The following is a 19,179-nucleotide window of genomic DNA, read 5'->3' as shown; positions in this document are numbered from 1 at the left end:
TCTACTTTTATTAACTCACAAACTTTCAAATATACTGTCTAGGACACATTTTCAAAGAAATATTTTCATGTACCCAGACAATATTTGCACGTGCCCACATAAAAAAAAAAACTTGCAGACTGCATACGTAGCTACGACAATGCAAAGCAGCACACACAGCCATGCATTCAATAGCTTTTTACGTTTCGCGGGTCTCTCTCTAAGTTTATTCGGTTTCTATTTCAGCTTATTGGGGTTTTCTGTCTCCTAGTGAATGGGCAGTGATGAGTCTATGGGCAGTGCTGAGTCTACGGGCAGTGCTTATCAGTTCTACGGAATCTCAGCCTCGCTAAACACGTGATCGCCTATCCGCGCTACGTTTTCTGAAAGCGTCAAGCTAAGGCCTCTGACGCGATCACAGGCACGCGCGCAAGTCACCCGTCCGTGGTAGTGACACGGAACGTCGGACATAAGCGACCTCCTCTTCCACCAGCGCACTAGGAAACAGTTTCGTGTGTAACCTCATCAAGACCCCTCCCCCAGACACCTACGGAGCTTTGCGCCGGTAAGTGCCGTAGTGAGGCCTGGTCCCCGGGAGTGTCGCCGGTCTCGGCTAGATTGCTCACCCGGCCCAGGGTGGCGATGTTGGCCGCCTGGGGCTCGCTGGGGAGACAAAGGCGGGCGCGCGCTCAGGCGCTTGGTCACCCCATCGTGCGCCACACGGCAGCAGCTGCTGCTGCTGGAGACTGAACAGCGGCTCGCCCCCCAAGGGTCTCGTTCCAGGGCTCGTACGGTGGGGGGGGGGGGGCATCTCTATAGTTTGTCTTTGATGGTGGTGGTGGTGATGGTGGTGGTGTTGGTGGTGGTGATGTTGGTGGTGTTGGTGGTGATGTTGTTGGTGGTGGTGATGGTGGTGGTGATGTTGGTGGTGGTGTTGTTGTTGGTGGTGGTGGTGGTGATGGTGGTGATGGTGATGGTGGTGATGTTGGTGGTGGTGATGTTGGTGGTGGTGGTGATGTTGGTGGTGGTGTTGTTGGTGGTGGTGGTGGTGATGGTGGTGATGGTGATGGTGGTGATGGTGGTGGTGATGTTGGTGGTGATGGTGGTGGTGGTGGTGATGGTGGTGGTGATGGTGGTGATGTTGATGGTGGTGGTGGTGATGGTGGTGGTGATGGTGATGATGGTGGTGGTGATGTTGGTGGTGATTGTGATTTTGGTGGTGATGTTGGTGGTGGTGATGGTGGTGGTGATGTTGGTGGTGGTGGGGATGTTGGTGGTGATGTTGGTGGTGGTGATGGTGGTGGTGATGTTGGTGGTGGTGGTGTTGGTGGTGGTGATGTTGGTGGTGGTGGTGATGTTGGTGGTGATGTTGGTGGTGGTGATGTTGGTGGTGATGGTGGTGGTGGGAATGTTGGTGGTGATGTTGGTAGTGGTGATGGTGGTGGTGATGTTGGTGGTGGTGGTGGTGATGTTGGTGGTGGTGATGGTGGTGGTGGTGATGGTGGTGGTGATGTTGGTGGTGGTGATGGTGGTGGTGATGTTGGTGGTGTCCGGCAAAACAACCCCCTACCTCCTCGCGGTGCCGGACGGGCAACTCTGTCGTGGACAGCGCTGTGGGGGGAGATCCAATTTTGATTGGCTCCTCCCCTCATGGCATGTGTGTCCACCACAGGGGCTACACGGGGGCTCTGGATGGGTGCGAGGGGCTGGTAACCCCTCCACCTTCAATTAATTACCACGAAACCACGAATTAAACTGAAATATGTAACAACTAAGCTTGTGCCGGAGGCCCCGGGGGGCCAGGCGTCTATGACGTCTCCTGGCCAAACCCCAATTGGCGGAGCCAGGAGATTGAATACCTACCCTCGGGGCTACTCCAGAAACAACGAAAAGCCACTACGGGTGGCCACGTGGAACGTTCGAACGCTCACTGCAGATGAGAGGCTGCCACTCCTCTGTCGGGAGCTGGACCGGTACCGCCTGGATCTATGCGGCATTCAGGAGGTCCGGTGGACCGGCTCTGGCTCCTGCCACCATGAGGGGTGGACAGTCCTCTACTCGGGGCAGCAGACTGCCAAACAACAGGGTGTGGGTCTTCTTTTGAACAAAAGAATGAAGGGGGCGTGGGAGCGTGGCGGTGAGGTGTGGGAAGCTGTAAGCCCCAGGCTACTTTGGGCTCGCCTTCCCATCAACCGGAGGCGAGGAATGGTGGTCGTGGTTACTTATGCCCCCACCGAAGATGAACATCCGTGGAGGGATGCAGGCAAAGCCGATGAGTCAGATGCCTTCTATGACCTCCTGTCACAGGTGCTGGCTAAAGTGGCCCCTCGGGATAGAGTCATCATGTTGGGTGACTTCAATGCCCGAGTTGGTCATGATACTGGCACCTGGTCTGGAGTGATTGGAGGGCATGGGCCAGATCAGCTCAATAACAACGGTAGGAGGCTGCTAGATTTTTGTGCAGCCCATGGGCTTGTAATTACCAACACGCTGTTCCGGCATCGGCGCATCCACACAACATCATGGATGCATGCCGGGTCCAAGCAAGAACATCTGCTGGACTACATAGTGACGGACCAGCGAATGCGAACCCATGTCCTTGACACCAGGACCTACCGTGGAGCTGATCTGCCCTCTGACCATCGACTAGTCATCTGTAAGATGCGCCTGCCATTCTTCCACTCCGGTGGTGGGTGTACACCCAGGACCCCATTCCAACCTAAAGTGGCCTGGTCTCAGTTATCTGATGAAAGTTGCAAGCGAGAATTTCATCATCGCTTGCAGCTGGGATTGGCATCGTCCCCGACTCCTCCTGATGTCGAGGGTAAATGGGCGAGGTTTAGGACTGTGACTCATGCAGCTGCAATGGCTGCTTTGGGTACGCGGTCCAGACCTCCCCAGACACCCTGGATGACAGAGGAGTTGTTCAGGATGGTTGAGAAAAAGCGACAGGCCCACTGTCATCGGCTACAGAATCCCACGTCAGAGAATGAGGAGGCTTACCGCAGCCTTCGCTCGGAGGTTCGGAGAGCCGTGAGGCGCTGCAAGGATGGGTGGTGGTCGCGGGTTGCTGAGGAGATGGAGTCTGCCTCAGTGGCCCGTGATCACAAATCTCTATTTAACTCCATCAAAAAAGTAACCTGCAGCGCCACACCTATTACCATCATTAGGGGAAAAAACGGTGATCCAATTTCCGACCCCCAGGAACAGGTTTGCAGATTTGCTGAGCATTTCTGTGAGGTCCTGGGGGAGGGAAAATCCCTCAGCCAGGAAAACATCGTGGCACAAAGTGAGGATGACCCTGCTGAGGCTGCGGTGCCTCAAATATTGGATGAAGTCACCCCCTGTGAGTGGCTGGCTGAGGTGCCATCTGCTGAGGAAGTATTGAAGGCGATCCGGAGTCTGAGACCAGGAAAGGCAGCGGGCAGAGATGATCTCCCAAGCGAAATGCTGAGGGAGGGTGGCGTTTGTGCACAGACTGCCCTATATGACATCATAACAACAGTCTGGACCACTGGATGGGTTCCGCAGGATTGGAAGGATGCCCTGGTGGTCCCCCTTTTTAAGAAGGGGGATCGCACAGACTGTAACAACTACAGGGGCATCTCACTGCTCAGTGTGCCGGGAAAGGTCCTGGCAAGGATTATTCAGCATCGCCTTGCCAGGCACGCTGAGGAGAGGCTTGCGGAGCCCCAATGCGGTTTCAGGAAAGGGCGGTCCTGCACAGATGCCATATTTTCTGTCCGTCTGCTACAGCAGAGGTGTAGGGAATTCCAACAAGACCTACATCTCTGCTTTATTGACCTGGTCAAGGCCTATGATACCATCAGTAGGCCTGGGCTCTGGGTCATTCTTCGTGCTTTTGGAGTACCTGACCCTCTGCTCACGATCATTAAGGACCTTCATGATGGTGAGCGGGCCCGGGTAAAACTACGTGGCCGGGAGTCAGAGCCATTCCCTGTACACCTTGGGGTGCGACAGGGATGTCCTCTGGCTCCCACATTATTTAACATCTATTTTGACCACGTAGTTCGTGAAGCCTTCAATAGCTGTACCGGGGGAATCTCCATATGGTACAGATATAATGGGAGGCTAATCAATGCCCGGGTGCGGTCAAGGGATGGCTCCCTATTGCTCAACCACGTTATGTATGCTGATGACTTGGTAATAGCTGCTCAGTCAGAGGAGGAGTTGGAGACGCTGCTGCTGAGACTGGAGCGTGCCACTAAGAGGTGGGGCCTTACCATCAGCCCCACCAAAACTAAGCACCTGCCTGGGTATTTTGTACCATCGGACACTCCACCCCCACAACTCCCAATCGGTGATGGGGCAGTTGTGGAGAGAGTGGAGAGTTTCCCATACCTGGGCAGTGTGCTTATGACTGGCTCCAGTTTAACAGCAGAGGTCTCACTCCGAATCAGTCGAGCGGCAATATCTTTTCATCGGTTGCGTAACGCTGTGTGGAAGCTACCTGGTCTGTCGCTCCGCACTAAGCTTCAGGTCTTCTCGGCCACGGTCATTCCCTCCCTTCTCTACGCTTGTGAAACGTGGACCCCCCTAATGGAACATCTTCGCCGGTTAGAAACATTTAGGCTGGCCTGTCTACGATCCATCCTGGGTTTAACCAGACTGGATTGTGTGAGGAGCTCACAAATCCTTGAAAGATCTGGGCAGGGTCCCATCGGTGAGCTCCTCCGGCAGGCAAGGCTGCGATGGCTGGGTCATGTAGCCCGCATGCCCAGCCACAGCATGCCGAAACAGCTTTTGTTTGGCCGGATTGAGGGGGCTAAGCGGGCGCGGCACGGGCTAGAGAAGAGATGGAGTGATGTGGTACAGGAGGACGTGGAGCTGAGTGGACTTGCCGATGACTGGTACCAGCGGTGTCAAGATCGGCCTCTGTGGAGGAGGCTCGTGAAGGATGCTACTGGGCAGTTGGAGGCAGTCGCCCTCCAACAACAACGGAGGGCGGAGGAGCGACGCTCACAACAACGAGCGGAGCGCCGGGTGGCTAAAGCACAGCAGGCTGGCACAGTAGGGGGCACAGGTGGTGCATCAGCCAGTCATCTCAGTCAGTCGACCCGTGGCACCTGCTGGGTCTGCCCGTGACCTCCTGCCAGCGGGCGTTCGACACTTCACGTGGCCTCTAGGTGCACATAGCCTGGCACAAGCGTCGTGGTGACGTCACCGCCACTTAGTGGCGAATGGCGGTTGTTGTTGTTGTTGGTGGTGGTGATGGTGATGTTAGTGGTGGTGATGTTGGTGATGTTGGTGGTGGTGGTGATGGTGGTGGTGGTGATGTTGGTGATGGTGGTGGTGTTGGTGGTGATGTTGGTGTTGGTGATGGTGGTGGTGATGGTGGTGGTGATGGTGGTGGTGATGTTGGTGGTGGTGATGGTGGTGGTGATGTTGGTGGTGGTGATGGTGGTGGTGGTGGTGATGTTGGTGGTGGTGATGGTGATGTTAGTGGTGGTGATGTTGGTGATGTTGGTGGTGGTGTTGATGGTGGTGGTGGTGATGTTGGTGGTGGTGGTGATGGTGGTGGTGTTGGTGGTGGTGTTGGTGGTGATGTTGGTGGTGGTGATGTTGGTGGTGATGATGTTGGTAGTGGTGATGGTGGTGGTGATGGTGGTGGTGATGGTGGTGATGGTGGTGGTGATGTTGGTGGTGGTCGTGATGTTGGTGGTGGTGGTGATGTTGGTGGTGATGGTGGTGATGTTGGTGGTCGTGGGGATGTTGGTGGTGGTGATGATGGTGGTGGTGATGTTGGTGGTGGTGATGTTGGTGGTGATGTTGGTGGTGTTGGTGGTGTTGTTGGTGGTGGTGTTGTTGGTGGTGGTGATGTTGGTGGTGGTGATGTTGGTGGTGGTGGTGGTGGTGATGGTGGTGGTGGTGATGTTGGTGGTGGTGATGTTGGTGGTGGTGGTGGTGATGTTGGTGGTGGTGGGGATGTTGGTGGTGGTGATGTTGGTGGTGGTGGTGGTGTTGGTGGTGATGTTGGTGGTGGTGGTGATGTTGGTGGTGGTGGTGGTGATGTTGGTGGTGGTGATGTTGGTGGTGGTGGTGGTGATGTTGGTGGTGATGTTAGTGGTGGTAATGTTGGTGGTGGTAATGTTGGTGGTGGTGATGTTGGTGGTGGTGGTGATGTTGGTGGTGGTGGTGGTGATGGTGTTGGTGGTGGTGATGATGTTGGTGGTGATGTTGATGGTGGTGGTGATGTTGGTGGTGGTGATGTTGGTGGTGGTGGTGATGTTGGTGGTGGTGGTGGTGGTGGTGATGTTGGTGGTGGTGATGTTGGTGGTGATGTTGGTGGTGGTGGTGATGTTGGTGGTGATGTTGGTGGTGGTGATGTTGGTGGTGGTGATGTTGGTGGTGGTGATGGTGATGTTGGTGGTGCTGGTGATGTTGGTGGTGGTGGTGATGTTGATGGTGATGTTGGTGGTGGTGATGTTGGTGGTGGTGATGTTGGTGCTGATGGTGATGTTGGTGGTGGTGGTGATGGTGATGTTGGTGGTGATGGTGGTGGTGGTGATGTTGGTGGTGGTGATGGTGGTGGTGATGGTGGTGATGTTGGTGGTGGTGGTGATGTTGGTGGTGGTGGTGGTGATGTTGGTGGTGGCGATGGTGGTGGTGATGTTGGTGGTGGTGATGTTGGTGGTGATGATGTTGATGGTGGTGATGTTGGTGATGTTGGTGGTGGTGATGTTGGTGGTGGTGATGGTGATGTTGGTGGTGGTGGTGATGTGGTGGTGGTGATGTTGGTGGTGGTGATGTTGGTGGTGGTGGTGATGGTGATGTTGGTGGTGATGTTGGTGGTGGTGATGTTGGTGGTGGTGATGTTGGCGGTGATGTTGGTGGTGATGATGGCGGTGGTGGTGATGATGTTGGTGGTGGTGGTGGTGGTGATGTTGATGTTGGTGGTGGTGGTGGGGATGTCGGGTGGGACAGAACAGGGCAAGGTTCCTATGTAATTGGCCACTGATGTTATCCATTGTGGGAGTTAAACTCAGGTGGATGGGGTCATGGCTCAGTGTTCTAACCACTGCACCGCTGCTTCATCCACGTTACAGACTTGAGTCTCAGCAGCTGCTGAAGAGGCCCACTGAGCTTAGTGCAGCTCTGTTGCAAAGACGACCGCAGCCCAAGGCCGCCGCCAGTTGCAGGACATTGCAAGGTGTAGAGATACGGCTACTGACAAGAGCAAAAACAACTTACTTCCACGAAATAGTTTAAACGTTACATTTTGATTTAAAGCTTTCGTGACTGCAGTAATTCATATTCTCAGCTCTTTCAGGTAAAGTCACATTGAAGAGAAACAGTAAAATAATAACATATATATAAAACATATAGGAATAGGTTTTACCCTTTTAACTGACACAAAAACTGACACCATTATTCAAGGCATCATGTTTGCAATAACCACAACACAAGCAGTCAAAATGCAAACAAAAAAGACAACTCTGATAATAATATGCACTGTCCTTGAATTTTGGCGTCTTCTGGTCCAACACCAGTGGAGACTGGGCTCTAAGAAAAGCCGTCTTGGGTGTGGACCAATCAAATTCAAGGACAGTGCCAATATTATTATCAGAGTTGTCTTTTTTGTTTGCATTTTGACTGCTTGTGTTGTGGTTATTGCAAACATGATGCCTTGAATAAAGGTGTCAGTTTTTGTGCCAGTTAAAAGGGTAAAACCTATTCCTATATCTTGTTACTGGCAAAGGAGGTCTCATAATATTTATAAAACAATATTATTTTATTGTTTCTCCTTCAACGTGACTTTAGCGAAAGAGCTAAGAATATAGTTTAAACGTTGTTCTCAAGGCTGTGTGATGCACCGAGTCGGAGTGTGACTCTTCCAGTCCGAGTGGCAGCCAGAGGAACGCAGAACGCGCCCGAGAGTCCAACCCAGGGGTGGGCAGATTTCTTGACTCACGGTGCCACCAATGGGTTCTAAAATTTGACAAGAGGGTGCCGGGCCAGGAACAGACGGACGGAGCGTTTGTGTGAACTAAATATAAATGACGGCGTTAAAAATCATTATGTGGAAGGATTTGGCCTTTAACAGGTAGCAAAGCATTCATTTGCAAGGCAATTTTAACAAATTGCATGAACATGAACGACACAAAAACGTGTCGTAACGTGACTGATCAAACATCACGAAAACGTCTGAGGCCTGCGCCCAAAACAATTACCGCACTCCCGGTCAAAGTGCGCCGTCTAATCTGGGAAACGGGGGCATTACAGGAGAAAGGTAAAATTTAATTTAACAACAAAAACAATAATATTTGGACAAGTTCGGCAGGCCGGATTAAAAAGCCCAACGGGCCGTCCTTTGCCCACGTCTGGCCCAACCCGTGTAGAGACGGCGCTACGGGATCGCTTCGTGACGCAGGAGTGAAGTGTAACGTGGCCCTTGCAGTACCAAGAGCGACTGACAAGGGGGGTGCCCTTCACCCCGCAGCGGATAGACCATGGCTGAGACTGATGACGGACCGGTTGAGGGTCACGGCGTTCCTCTGAGGCCGAATGAATCAGCCTCGCCCCCCTCCGCTGCACTCCGGGCTCTCACGTGATGTATCCTGTACACAAATCGAACGTCTCTGAATATGGATTCAACTGTCGCCAGTTCCAACGTGCAAGCCTCATCTCCCCTCTTACACCAGGCACCGCCTCCGTGCGCTCTGTGCCGCAGGAGCCGAAGGTTTCTGATCGAAGCAGCGAGTTGACCTTCTCCTTGTGTAGAGGTCAACCCTCGGTTCGTCTTTTGCTTCGCCTTCTCCTCTTGCTGCCTCCAAGATCTGGAACTTACTTCCCTCAACCATCTGTCCACGTCCAAGCTAAATACATTTCCTCCTCTTCTCTGCCTATGGCCGTCTCTCTCTTAAAATACCGGACAAATATCACGCCTCGTTGTTACCGGTTAGGTGCACGCGTCTGTTGTGGTATAGCGTCGTGAGATTCGGTTGCATGTAGATGCTCTCTAAATTAAAAATCGTGTTAACTTATTCTGTACAAGCTACACCACTGTCGTCATGTATAATTATCACACACACACACCATTCACGCTATTCGCCACCGCAGAGTTAATCGTGTAGGCAATGTCACAACAGTAGTGCAGCTACCGACCTACTCACCTACAAAGAGTGCAATATAGCTAGGAGCTGATATGATTAGTCGATTATGTGAATTGACTTATAACTTTTGTGTGCATGTATGTTGTTGAACTTCTTTCACGCTGTACGGTAGTTAACCGTGCCAATCAGAGATGTGGGGGAAGGACGAAAGACTAAACACAAAGCAGTTACATTTTGATTTAAAGCTTTCGTGACTGCAGAAATTCATATTCTTAGCTCTTTCGGTAAAGTCACGTTGAAGGGAAACAATAAAGTAATAAAATATATATAAAACAATAAAAATCATGATGACCGTTTGTGTTATGGTCGAAACGTCGTGAGAATTTTTATTGTGTTTTATATATTTTATTATTTTATTGTTTCCCTTCAACATGACTTTACCGAAAGAGCTTAGAACACAAAAAGCAGTTCTAAAGAAATGAGTTTTAAATCTAGATGTGAATGTGCATAGCTCCAGTGGCTTCCTAATATAGTAATAAAAAGTATTCCAGGCGGCTGCAGAAACACACCTGACAGCGTGCGACACCGTGACCGTCTTTGTTCGGTGGCTGAGCCAAAAGGCACTGCGAGGATGACCGCAGTTTGCGTGAAGGTTCCTTAACCAGAGGAACGCGTGGTCAGTAACTCGGGTGGATTAAAAAACAGCGACCGTTTCAGCGTCACGCTTCCCGAAGGTAGGAAACCCCCTACAAGCCACGCGCGGCATGATACAACTGATTATGCCGCGCCCATAACCTCCCATCCAGTGGCACATATGCGGACACATTTTAAAAAAAAACTAATTATTTTCCAATTTGTCGAGTAATGAAACCGATATATTTGGTTGAGTGATCGACGACTTGAGAAATATGATGATATCCCAGCTCTAATTATAACTGCGGTTATTTAAGAGATGGTCAAATCAAAATTCATCACCATAATTCATGACACATTTATAAATTCATATATATAAAATATTTTACTTAATTAAAACCATGCGATATAATTTATTTCGTTATTGAGCTGCGTGAATTGTAAAACATGCACTCCATTGATTTAAAATATCCATTTAAAAATTGTATCCTTTTAGCAACTTGATCAAAACCTATTTGCGATTTGGCATCTTCATGAGATCAAAGATGAATCGGCCCACTCTGAAACACAAGCAAAATGAATATCTGAATATGAATGGCGTGACCAAATAAAACATATGCTGGATCGTTTTGGTGAACGCTACACTAACAACAATAATCATTTCTATACAACGTCTGGCTCGCGTGATTACTCTGTGTGGTTCATAAGGTGGGGGGCGTGTGCTGCTTTGATGATGGCAATTCAACCCCAGACCCACCACCCTCCCCAACAACTCGCTCCAACCATTCTGCGGTCATGATTTGGGACTGTGCTTCCATTTGCAAGTAAACTCACATTTCAACAATGAGGGTTTGAAAGCATTAAGCATTAGCTCTGTCTGCATGTCTGCTCTGTTGTAAAGATGATCCAATATGAACACAATTGTAGTACAACAGCTCTGTTGCTGTTAGGGACCTAACAATGTTGAAAACTGGCCAAAATTGATTAAACGGCCCACTCATGGTCCAGAGCAGAACTCGGTACCACCTAAGGTAGCAAAACTTAAGTCGTACCCATTTATTTGGATGGAAAATGAAAGTAAATTACTTGATAGTCTCACTTATTGCATTTGTTTATCACTGGCCACGTAGAGAAATTGAAACTGCTCAATTTAGGCCACCTCACGTGGTACCGACAAAGGAGACATCTCATGGGCTATGAAAAAATATGAATAGGTTGTATCCTTTCTGGCAATAAAACAGATCTTAAGATTCATTGAAGAAGGTTTCTGTTTGGTGTTTGAACATCTAAACACCCGGTTTATTGCCAAAAAAGGATCAAATCTATTCTTATTTTGTCATACTTTGATACCGGCAAAACGGTCTCATTTTGAAGCGTCTCATGGACTATTGGATGGGGAGAAAAAAAACGGCGCTAAAAGTCAGTGCCGACCTCTCCTGTCGTGCCCAGTGATGTCATCACGGGCGAAGTTCACCGCGCGAAGTCAAATGCCGCTCGAAACGCAAACTCATCGCTCGGTGAACATTTCCGAGGACAAACAAACGCATGCCGGGAACCGTGTGAGTTTGTGTTTCTTGTTTCCTCTGCGCAATGTGGGGGAGGGCTTCATCGAGCAGTGGATTGACAAAAGCGCTGTATGCATACTGCACAGGCTACGCTAACGACACATTTAGGCCCATGGACAGAACAAACGCGTCTCTCTTTCTCCATCCGTCTCCACTCTCTCTCTCTTCCTCTCTTCACTGCTGGCCTGTAGGTTTGGGCCGAGCGAGTTCCTGCCGGGGATTTGGCTTTTCAGGAGCTGATTCCCCCCGTGGCTTTGTCGGCACGAGGCGACCGCGCGGAGTGTCAAGGGCTCCACCGGGCCCCAAGGCGCTGCCCCAGCACCACCGTAGTAGCCAAACCATCGGTGCTAGGCATGGCCTGCATGAAGGTCCTGCTGGACCTCATGTTGCGCACGGGGTACAGCATCGTCCAGGAGAGCAGACAGAGGAAGTTCGGACCGCCGCCCGACTGGCAGGGGCCCCCTCCCGCCCATGGCTGCGAGGTGTTTCTGGGGGGGATCCCGCGCGACCTCTACGAGGATGAGCTGGTGCCCGTGCTGGAGATGGTGGGGAAGCTCTACCAGCTCCGCCTCATGATGGATTATAGCGGAGAGACCCGCGGCTATGCGTTCGCTACCTACGCGACGCTCGCCCAAGCCACGGATGCCGTCAAGAAACTCAACAAATTCGAGATCCGTCCCGGACGCCGCATTGCAGTCTGCATCAGCGTGGACAATCGCCGCCTCTTCATTGGGGGGCTGCCAAAGGACAAGAAGCGAGCGGAGGTGATGATGGTGATGAGCTGTGCCACGGAGGGCGTGGTGGACGTCACCATGAGCGTCTGTTGCTGGGACAAAACCCTCAACCGAGGCTACGCGTTCATCGAGTACGGGAGCCATCACGCGGCCGCCATAGCCCGGAGCAAACTCCTTCGAATCAACTTGCAGCTATGGGGCCGGACCATCAAGGTGGACTGGGCCATCCCGGAACGGGTGGCTGCGGCCGCGGCGGTGGAGATGGAGCCAGCGGTGCCAGACCTGCTGCAGCCGGAGTGCACGGGCACCGGCAAAGCCGCACACAGCCAATTTGGGGACTGGGGGGCACGCATGCAGCTGTGGTGGGTACCTCTCCACCTGCGGCCCATGCCCATTGCTCTCGAGGCGCTGCCGGAGGTGGCCATGCTGTCGTGGGAGGTGCGGCTGCGGATGCTGTGCCGGACCGCCGGCATCAGCTACCCAATCTTCGAGCTGCACGCTTACTCGGAGCCCGGGATACCCGTGGGCCTCCTCTATAAGGTGTCGATTCCCGGGGTGGGAGAAGGCACCGGCATCTTCCCCGAATTTCTGAGCTCCAGCGAGGAGCGAGCACGGGAGGTGGCATGTCAGCTCGCCTACAACATCCTCAGCAATGCGAATCCTCTGAGAATGTGCCAAGTCCCTGCCGCGACACCGCCTTCCAGCCGCCTCTTCCAGGACCTCTCGGCGTAACCTGGCTCCTTCCCCATAACCCAGCAGGTGGTCGCCACGTGCTGTACCTGCACCAAAAGCGACGTGTACCCGTAATGACATGTGTCCATTGCAGGGGCGTTCGTCAGACCACTGACGATGTTCTACCCACGAGCCCTCACTTAGCGTTCACTCTGAACCTCACGTCCATTGCGGTGTTCAAACTGCAAATTGCCCGGCCACTCACTCTCCATGTTCACGTTCCCGCCCGCTCTCCCTTCAGCCATCCGCCCCCTTTCCTTTTTCCCTCGTGGGGGGGGGGGGGGACCACCCCTGACTTCATTTGACTCATCGCCCCACACACGTCCTCGTTGGCTCCTTCTCACCGGACCACGCGCCGCTACCTCGCTCGCTCCGCACGTCTCACCAAGTGACTTTCCACGTTAACGTCTCGTGACTGTGCCGGCTCTTCTTGGCCACGATTCCGGCTGGCGGCGTGGCGAACGGCGACACGCCAAGACCCAGGACCCCACGCACGAGCCCCGAGCTCCGGGTCCGCTCCCCCTTATATCCCCCCAGGCGTGGCTAGGCCCCGCCTCCGGCCACGCCCTCTCGTGGAACCTTCCAGCAGGTTACACGAGAGGGCGTGGCCAGAGGCATGACTAGGTCCCGCCTCCGGCCACGCCCTCTCGTGGAACCTTCCAGCAGATTCCACGAGAGGGCGTGGCCAGAGGCGTGGCTAGGCCCCGCCTCCGGCCACGCCCTCTCGTGGAACCTTCCAGCAGGTTACACGAGAGGGCGTGGCCAGAAGCGTGACTAGGCCCCGCCTCTGTCCACGCCCTCTCGTGGAACCTTCGAGCAGGTTCCACGAGAGGGCGTGGCCAGAGGCGTGGCTAGGCCCCGCCTCCGGCCACGCCCTCTCGTGGAACCTTTCGAGCAGGTTAACGGAGTAACTCGGCTAGCCCCACCTGTTGCCTTTGCCCCAGATGCGCCTCCTTCCCTGATTGGTTGTTACCTCTGTGGCCGTACCTGTGAAGCCCTTGCCAGGCCAGCAGGTGTCACCCTGTCATGTCAGCAGGTGTCACCCTGTTATGTCAGCAGGTGTCACCCTGTCATGTCAGCAGGTGTCACCCTGTGATGTCAGCAGGTGTCACCCTGTCATGTCAGCAGGTGTCACCCTGTTATGTCAGCAGGTGTCACCCTGTCATGTCAGCAGGTGTCACCCTGTCATGTCAGCAGGTGTCACCCTGTGATGTCAGCAGGTGTCACCCTGTGATGTCAGCAGGTGTCACCCTGTGATGTCAGCAGGTGTCACCCTGTGATGTCAGCAGGTGTCACCCTGTCATTTCAGCAGGTGTCACCCTGTCATGTCAGCAGGTGTCGCTCGGTGAACATTTCCGAGGACAAACAAACGCATGCCGGGAACCGTGTGAGTTTGTGTTTCCTGTCTCCTCTGCGCAATGTGGGGGAGGGCTTCATCCAGCAGTGGATTGACAAAAGCGCTGTATGCATACTGCACAGGCTACGCTAATGTCACATTTAGGCCCATGGACCGAACAAACGCGTCTCTCTTTCTCCATCCGTCTCCACTCTCTCTCTCTCTTCCTCTCTTCACTGTTGGCCTGTAGGTTTGGGCCGAGCGAGTTCCTGCCGGGGATTTGGCTTTTCAGGAGCTGATTCCCCCCGTGGCTTTGTCGGCACGAGGCGACCGCGCGGAGTGTCAAGGGCTCCACCGGGCCCCAAGGTGCTGCCCCAGCACCACCGTAGTAGCCAAACCATCGGTGCTCGGCATGGCCTGTATGAAGGTCCTGCCGGTCCTCATGTTGCGCACGGGGTACAGCATCGTCCAGGAGAACGGACAGAGGAAGTTCGGACCGCCGCCCGACTGGCAGGGGCCCCCTCCCGCCCATGGCTGCGAGGTGTTTCTGGGGAGGATCCCGCGCGACCTCTACGAGGATGAGCTGGTGCCCGTGCTGGAGATGGTGGGGAAGCTCTACCAGCTCCGCCTCATGATGGATTATAGCGGAGAGACCCGCGGCTATGCGTTCGCTACCTACGCCACGCTCGCCCAAGCCACGGATGCCGTCAAGAAACTCGACAAATTCGAGATCCGTCCCGGACGCCGCATTGCAGTCTGCATCAGCGTGGACAATCGCCGCCTCTTCATTGGGGGGCTGCCAAAGGACAAGAAGCGAGCAGAGGTGATGATGGTGATGAGCGGTGCCACGGAGGGCGTGGTGGACGTCACGATGAGCGTCTGTTGCTGGGACAAAACCCTCAACCGAGGCTACGCGTTCATCGAGTACGGGAGCCATCACGCGGCCGCCATAGCCCGGAGCAAACTCCTTCGAATCAACTTGCAGCTATGGGGCCGGACCATCAAGGTGGACTGGGCCATCCCGGAACGGGTGGCTGCGGCCGCGGCGGTGGAGATGGAGGCGGCGGTGCCAGACCTGCTGCAGCCGGAGTGCACGGGCACCGGCAAAGCCGCACACAGCCAATTTGGGGACTGGGGGGCACGCATGCAGCTGTGGTGGGTACCTCTCCACCTGCGGCCCATGCCCATTGCTCTCGAGGCACTGCCGGAGGTGGCCGTGCTGTCGTGGGAGGTGCGGCTGCGGATGCTGTGCCGGACCGCCGGCATCAGCTACCCAATATTCGAGCTGCACGCTTACTCGGAGCCCGGGATACCCGTGGGCCTCCTCTATAAGGTGTCGATTCCCGGGGTGGGAGAAGGCACCGGCATCTTCCCCGAATTTCTGAGCTCCAGCGAGGAGCGAGCACGGGAGGTGGCATGTCAGCTCGCCTACAACATCCTCAGCAATGCGAATCCTCTGAGAATGTGCCAAGCCCCTGCCGCGACACCGCCTTCCAGCCGCCTCTTCCAGGACCTCTCGGCGTAACCTGGCTCCTTCCCCATAACCCAGCAGGTGGTCGCCACGTGCTGTACCTGCACCAAAAGCGACGTGTACCCGTAATGACATGTGTCCATTGCAGGGGCGTTCGTCAGACCACTGACGATGTTCTACCCACGAGCCCTCACTTAGCGTTCACTCTGAACCTCACGTCCATTGCGGTGTTCAAACTGCAAATTGCCCGGCCACTCACTCTCCATGTTCACGTTCCCGCCCGCTCTCCCTTCAGCCATCCGCCCCCTTTCCTTTTTCCCTCGTGGGGGGGGGGGGGGGGACCACCCCTGACTTCATTTGACTCATCGCCCCACACACGTCCTCGTTGGCTCCTTCTCACCGGACCACGCGCCGCTACCTCGCTCGCTCCGCACGTCTCACCAAGTGACTTTCCACGTTAACGTCTCGTGACTGTGCCGGCTCTTCTTGGCCACGATTCCGGCTGGCGGCGTGGCGAACAGCAACACGCCAGGACCCAGGACCCCACGCACGAGCCCCGAGCTCCGGGTCCGCTCCCCCTTATATCCCCCCAGGCGTGGCTAGGCCCCGCCTCCGGCCACACCCTCTCGTGGAACCTTCCAGCAGGTTACACGAGAGGGCGTGGCCAGAGGCATGACTAGGTCCCGCCTCCGGCCACGCCCTCTCATGGAACCTTCCAGCAGGTTCCACGAGAGGGCGTGGCCAGAGGCGTGGCTAGGCCCCGCCTCCGGCCACGCCCTCTCGTGGAACCTTCCAGCAGGTTACACGAGAGGGCGTGGCCAGAAGCGTGACTAGGCCCCGCCTCTGTCCACGCCCTCTCGTGGAACCTTCGAGCAGGTTCCACGAGAGGGCGTGGCCAGAGGCGTGGTTAGGCCCCGCCTCCGGCCACGCCCTCTCGTGGAACCTTTCGAGCAGGTTACCGGAGTAACTCGGCTAGCCCCACCTGTTGCCTTTGCCCCAGATGCGCCTCCTTCCCTGATTGGTTGTTACCTCTGTGGCCGTACCTGTGAAGCCCTTGCCAGGCCAGCAGGTGTCACCCTGTCATGTCAGCAGGTGTCACCCTGTTATGTCAGCAGGTGTCACCCTGTCATGTCAGCAGGTGTCACCCTGTCATGTCAGCAGGTGTCACCCTGTGATGTCAGCAGGTGTCACCCTGTCATGTCAGCAGGTGTCACCCTGTTATGTCAGCAGGTGTCACCCTGTCATGTCAGCAGGTGTCACCCTGTCATGTCAGCAGGTGTCACCCTGTGATGTCAGCAGGTGTCACCCTGAGATGTCAGCAGGTGTCACCCTGTGATGTCAGCAGGTGTCACCCTGTGATGTCAGCAGGTGTCACCCTGTCATTTCAGCAGGTGTCACCCTGTCATGTCAGCAGGTGTCACCCTGTGATGTCAGCAGGTGTCACCCTGTGATGTCAGCAGGTGTCACCCTGTCATGTCTGCAGGTGTCACCCTGTGATGTCAGCAGGTGTCACCCTGTGATGTCAGCAGGTGTCACCCTGTCATTACACTTTAATGAAAACCGACAACAGAATCCTTGAAGAAAAAACTAATTCAGGTGTTTGACATGTCGACGCCATTTCGTTTTTAAAATGTAGCGGAGAAAAATATATATTGTTCACATCGCATTCTGTTTTGTCAATGATCTCTGTAACGTGCGACTGCTCTGCAAGCCATGCATTAACCCCTTTCTGTCTCAATTTAATTCCCAGCATGCAATTCTCCAAGCCTCAGATTTTATAAAATCTTTCGCGCAACTTTATTCCTAGTAAATATATTTTTTTCTTTTAAAACACAAGCATTATATTTAGTCTATTGCATAGCTAAAGTATTCTAAGTAAAAATATAAATTGTATTAAACCAATGTTAGATCATCGCTATGATAAATATATTTCTACCCTACAATATACAAATCTACATTGTGCTAATGTTTCAATTCTACTTTTATAAACTTACAAATAAATATAGTCTAGGACACATTTTCAAAGGAATATTTTCATGTACCCAGACAATATTTGCACGTGCCCACATAAAAAAACATGCAGACTGCATACGTAGCTACGACAACAGAATCCTTGAAAAAACTAATTCAGGTGTTTGACATGTCAACGCCATTTCGTTTTGAAAATGTAGGGGAGAAAAATATATATTTTTCACATCGCATTCTGATGTCAAAACATTTGATTCTTTATAAAATTGAAAAACCCTTGAACAACTTTTCTGCACATGGAGATGTCCGTGCACCGCCTCGTTTCCACAGCCTCTATCCCGGTGCCATTTGTATTTCATGCACATACCGCTGTTAAGAGTTTGATGTTTTATTGATTTTCAATTTTGGTGTTTTTTTGTTGTAATGTTTTTTTGTTACTTTTTTAGTGGAAATAAAGTCCTGAAAAGTCTCTTCCTCTCTCTCTCTCTCCACTCTCTCGGCCGAGTCTCTGCCACTTTTGGTTCTGAGTGTCGCATGCTTGGGATCCTTCTTTCCCTCCTCTGTGGATTTAATTTGATTTGCTGATTTACACGTCAACATTTTTCAGACTTTTTCCTAATCATTACCAACGTTTCCATGGCCATGCACTTTAGAGTAATTTATTACCTATTACCACAGCATCATATAATTTTCCTGGATCATCGCCTTCATAGCTTTGATCAATCACCAATGGTTTACTGGTTCGTTTTTGTATTTACTTATGCCACCGTCTTTCCCCGTGGGACCATGTGGCGTGAAGTTGTGTCGCACAAACAGAATCTGTTCACATCACGATTTTCCGTACTCGACTGTCAGTTGCCATCCCCGGGGCAATGTGCACATGTGTCGACTCGGCGAATCGATTTGATTTCGGGGCCCCATTGGGTCGCCCCTTTTGTGCTTTTGCGTGAGCCGGATTTCAACACAATTCCCGATCCGCTGTGGTGCCACGGTCTCGGAGCAACTCTGCCATCGCCTCGACTCCCCCGTGCCCCCCCACACCGAGCACGCACCTGCAGCGCGCACGTAGCGTCCTGGCGGGGGATTGCCCGTCACGACGGGTTTTCATCCGAAGGGTCTCTGGGATGAAAGTCCCGCGGTTTCCCGGCGCCAGGAGAATGGCCGACCCTCGCGGAGCGAGTCACATTGCGGCGCCCCTGAGTTGGCTTCAAATTGTTTGGGCGCGCGAAGTTTCGCCGGGTCGGCGGCGACGAGTCGCACGCGACGCTCCCCGCCGTCTCGAGCCGCTCGCGGAATCCGTGCGACGCCGGCGAGCGCCGCTACGAGGCGGTGATAGGCAAAGTTCCCTTTTGTCTTCGTCCCTCCGACTCTTGCGGCGTCCGCGCGACGCCGTGAGCACGGCCGCGAGGTACGTGATGGGGCCTGCGAGCATTTGCGGACTTGGGTAGCGGTAGGCCTAGGCTCCTCTCGTAGAATATTCCCTCCGGGCGGTGCGGGGTTTGCGTCACGAATAAAAGTTAGCAGAGAGCATCGGTGTGGTGCGCGTGTGATTCCCGTGCGGAGCGGCTCCGTGCAGCTTGAAGAATGACGGAGTCTTATAACTGTATACACTTCGGATTTTCAATCAAAATTTACAAATAAACCACTCTACCATAAACATGCTACATTCCAGCTAAAGTATAGTAGT

At 53.5% G+C, this 19,179-nt stretch overlaps 2 pseudogenes; both read left to right on the top strand.

Annotated features, from left to right (window-relative positions):
- Positions 1–240: 240 nt before the first annotated feature.
- Positions 241–13,299, top strand: LOC142918171 (putative RNA-binding protein 46 pseudogene; annotated as a pseudogene).
- Positions 13,300–13,798: 499 nt separating this feature from the next.
- Positions 13,799–16,355, top strand: LOC142918172 (putative RNA-binding protein 46 pseudogene; annotated as a pseudogene).
- The last annotated feature ends 2,824 nt before the right edge of the window (positions 16,356–19,179 follow it).

The sequence above is a fragment of the Petromyzon marinus genome, unplaced genomic scaffold, assembly GCF_048934315.1.
Source record: "Petromyzon marinus isolate PM22_M1 ecotype Great Lakes invasive population unplaced genomic scaffold, UKy_Petmar_22M1.pri1.0 PM_G_Scaffold_56, whole genome shotgun sequence".
In the NCBI taxonomy this organism is placed as follows: Eukaryota; Metazoa; Chordata; class Hyperoartia; order Petromyzontiformes; family Petromyzontidae; genus Petromyzon; species Petromyzon marinus.
Note: the sequence above shows the minus strand (reverse complement) of the source record. Positions and strands in the feature narration are given on the sequence as shown.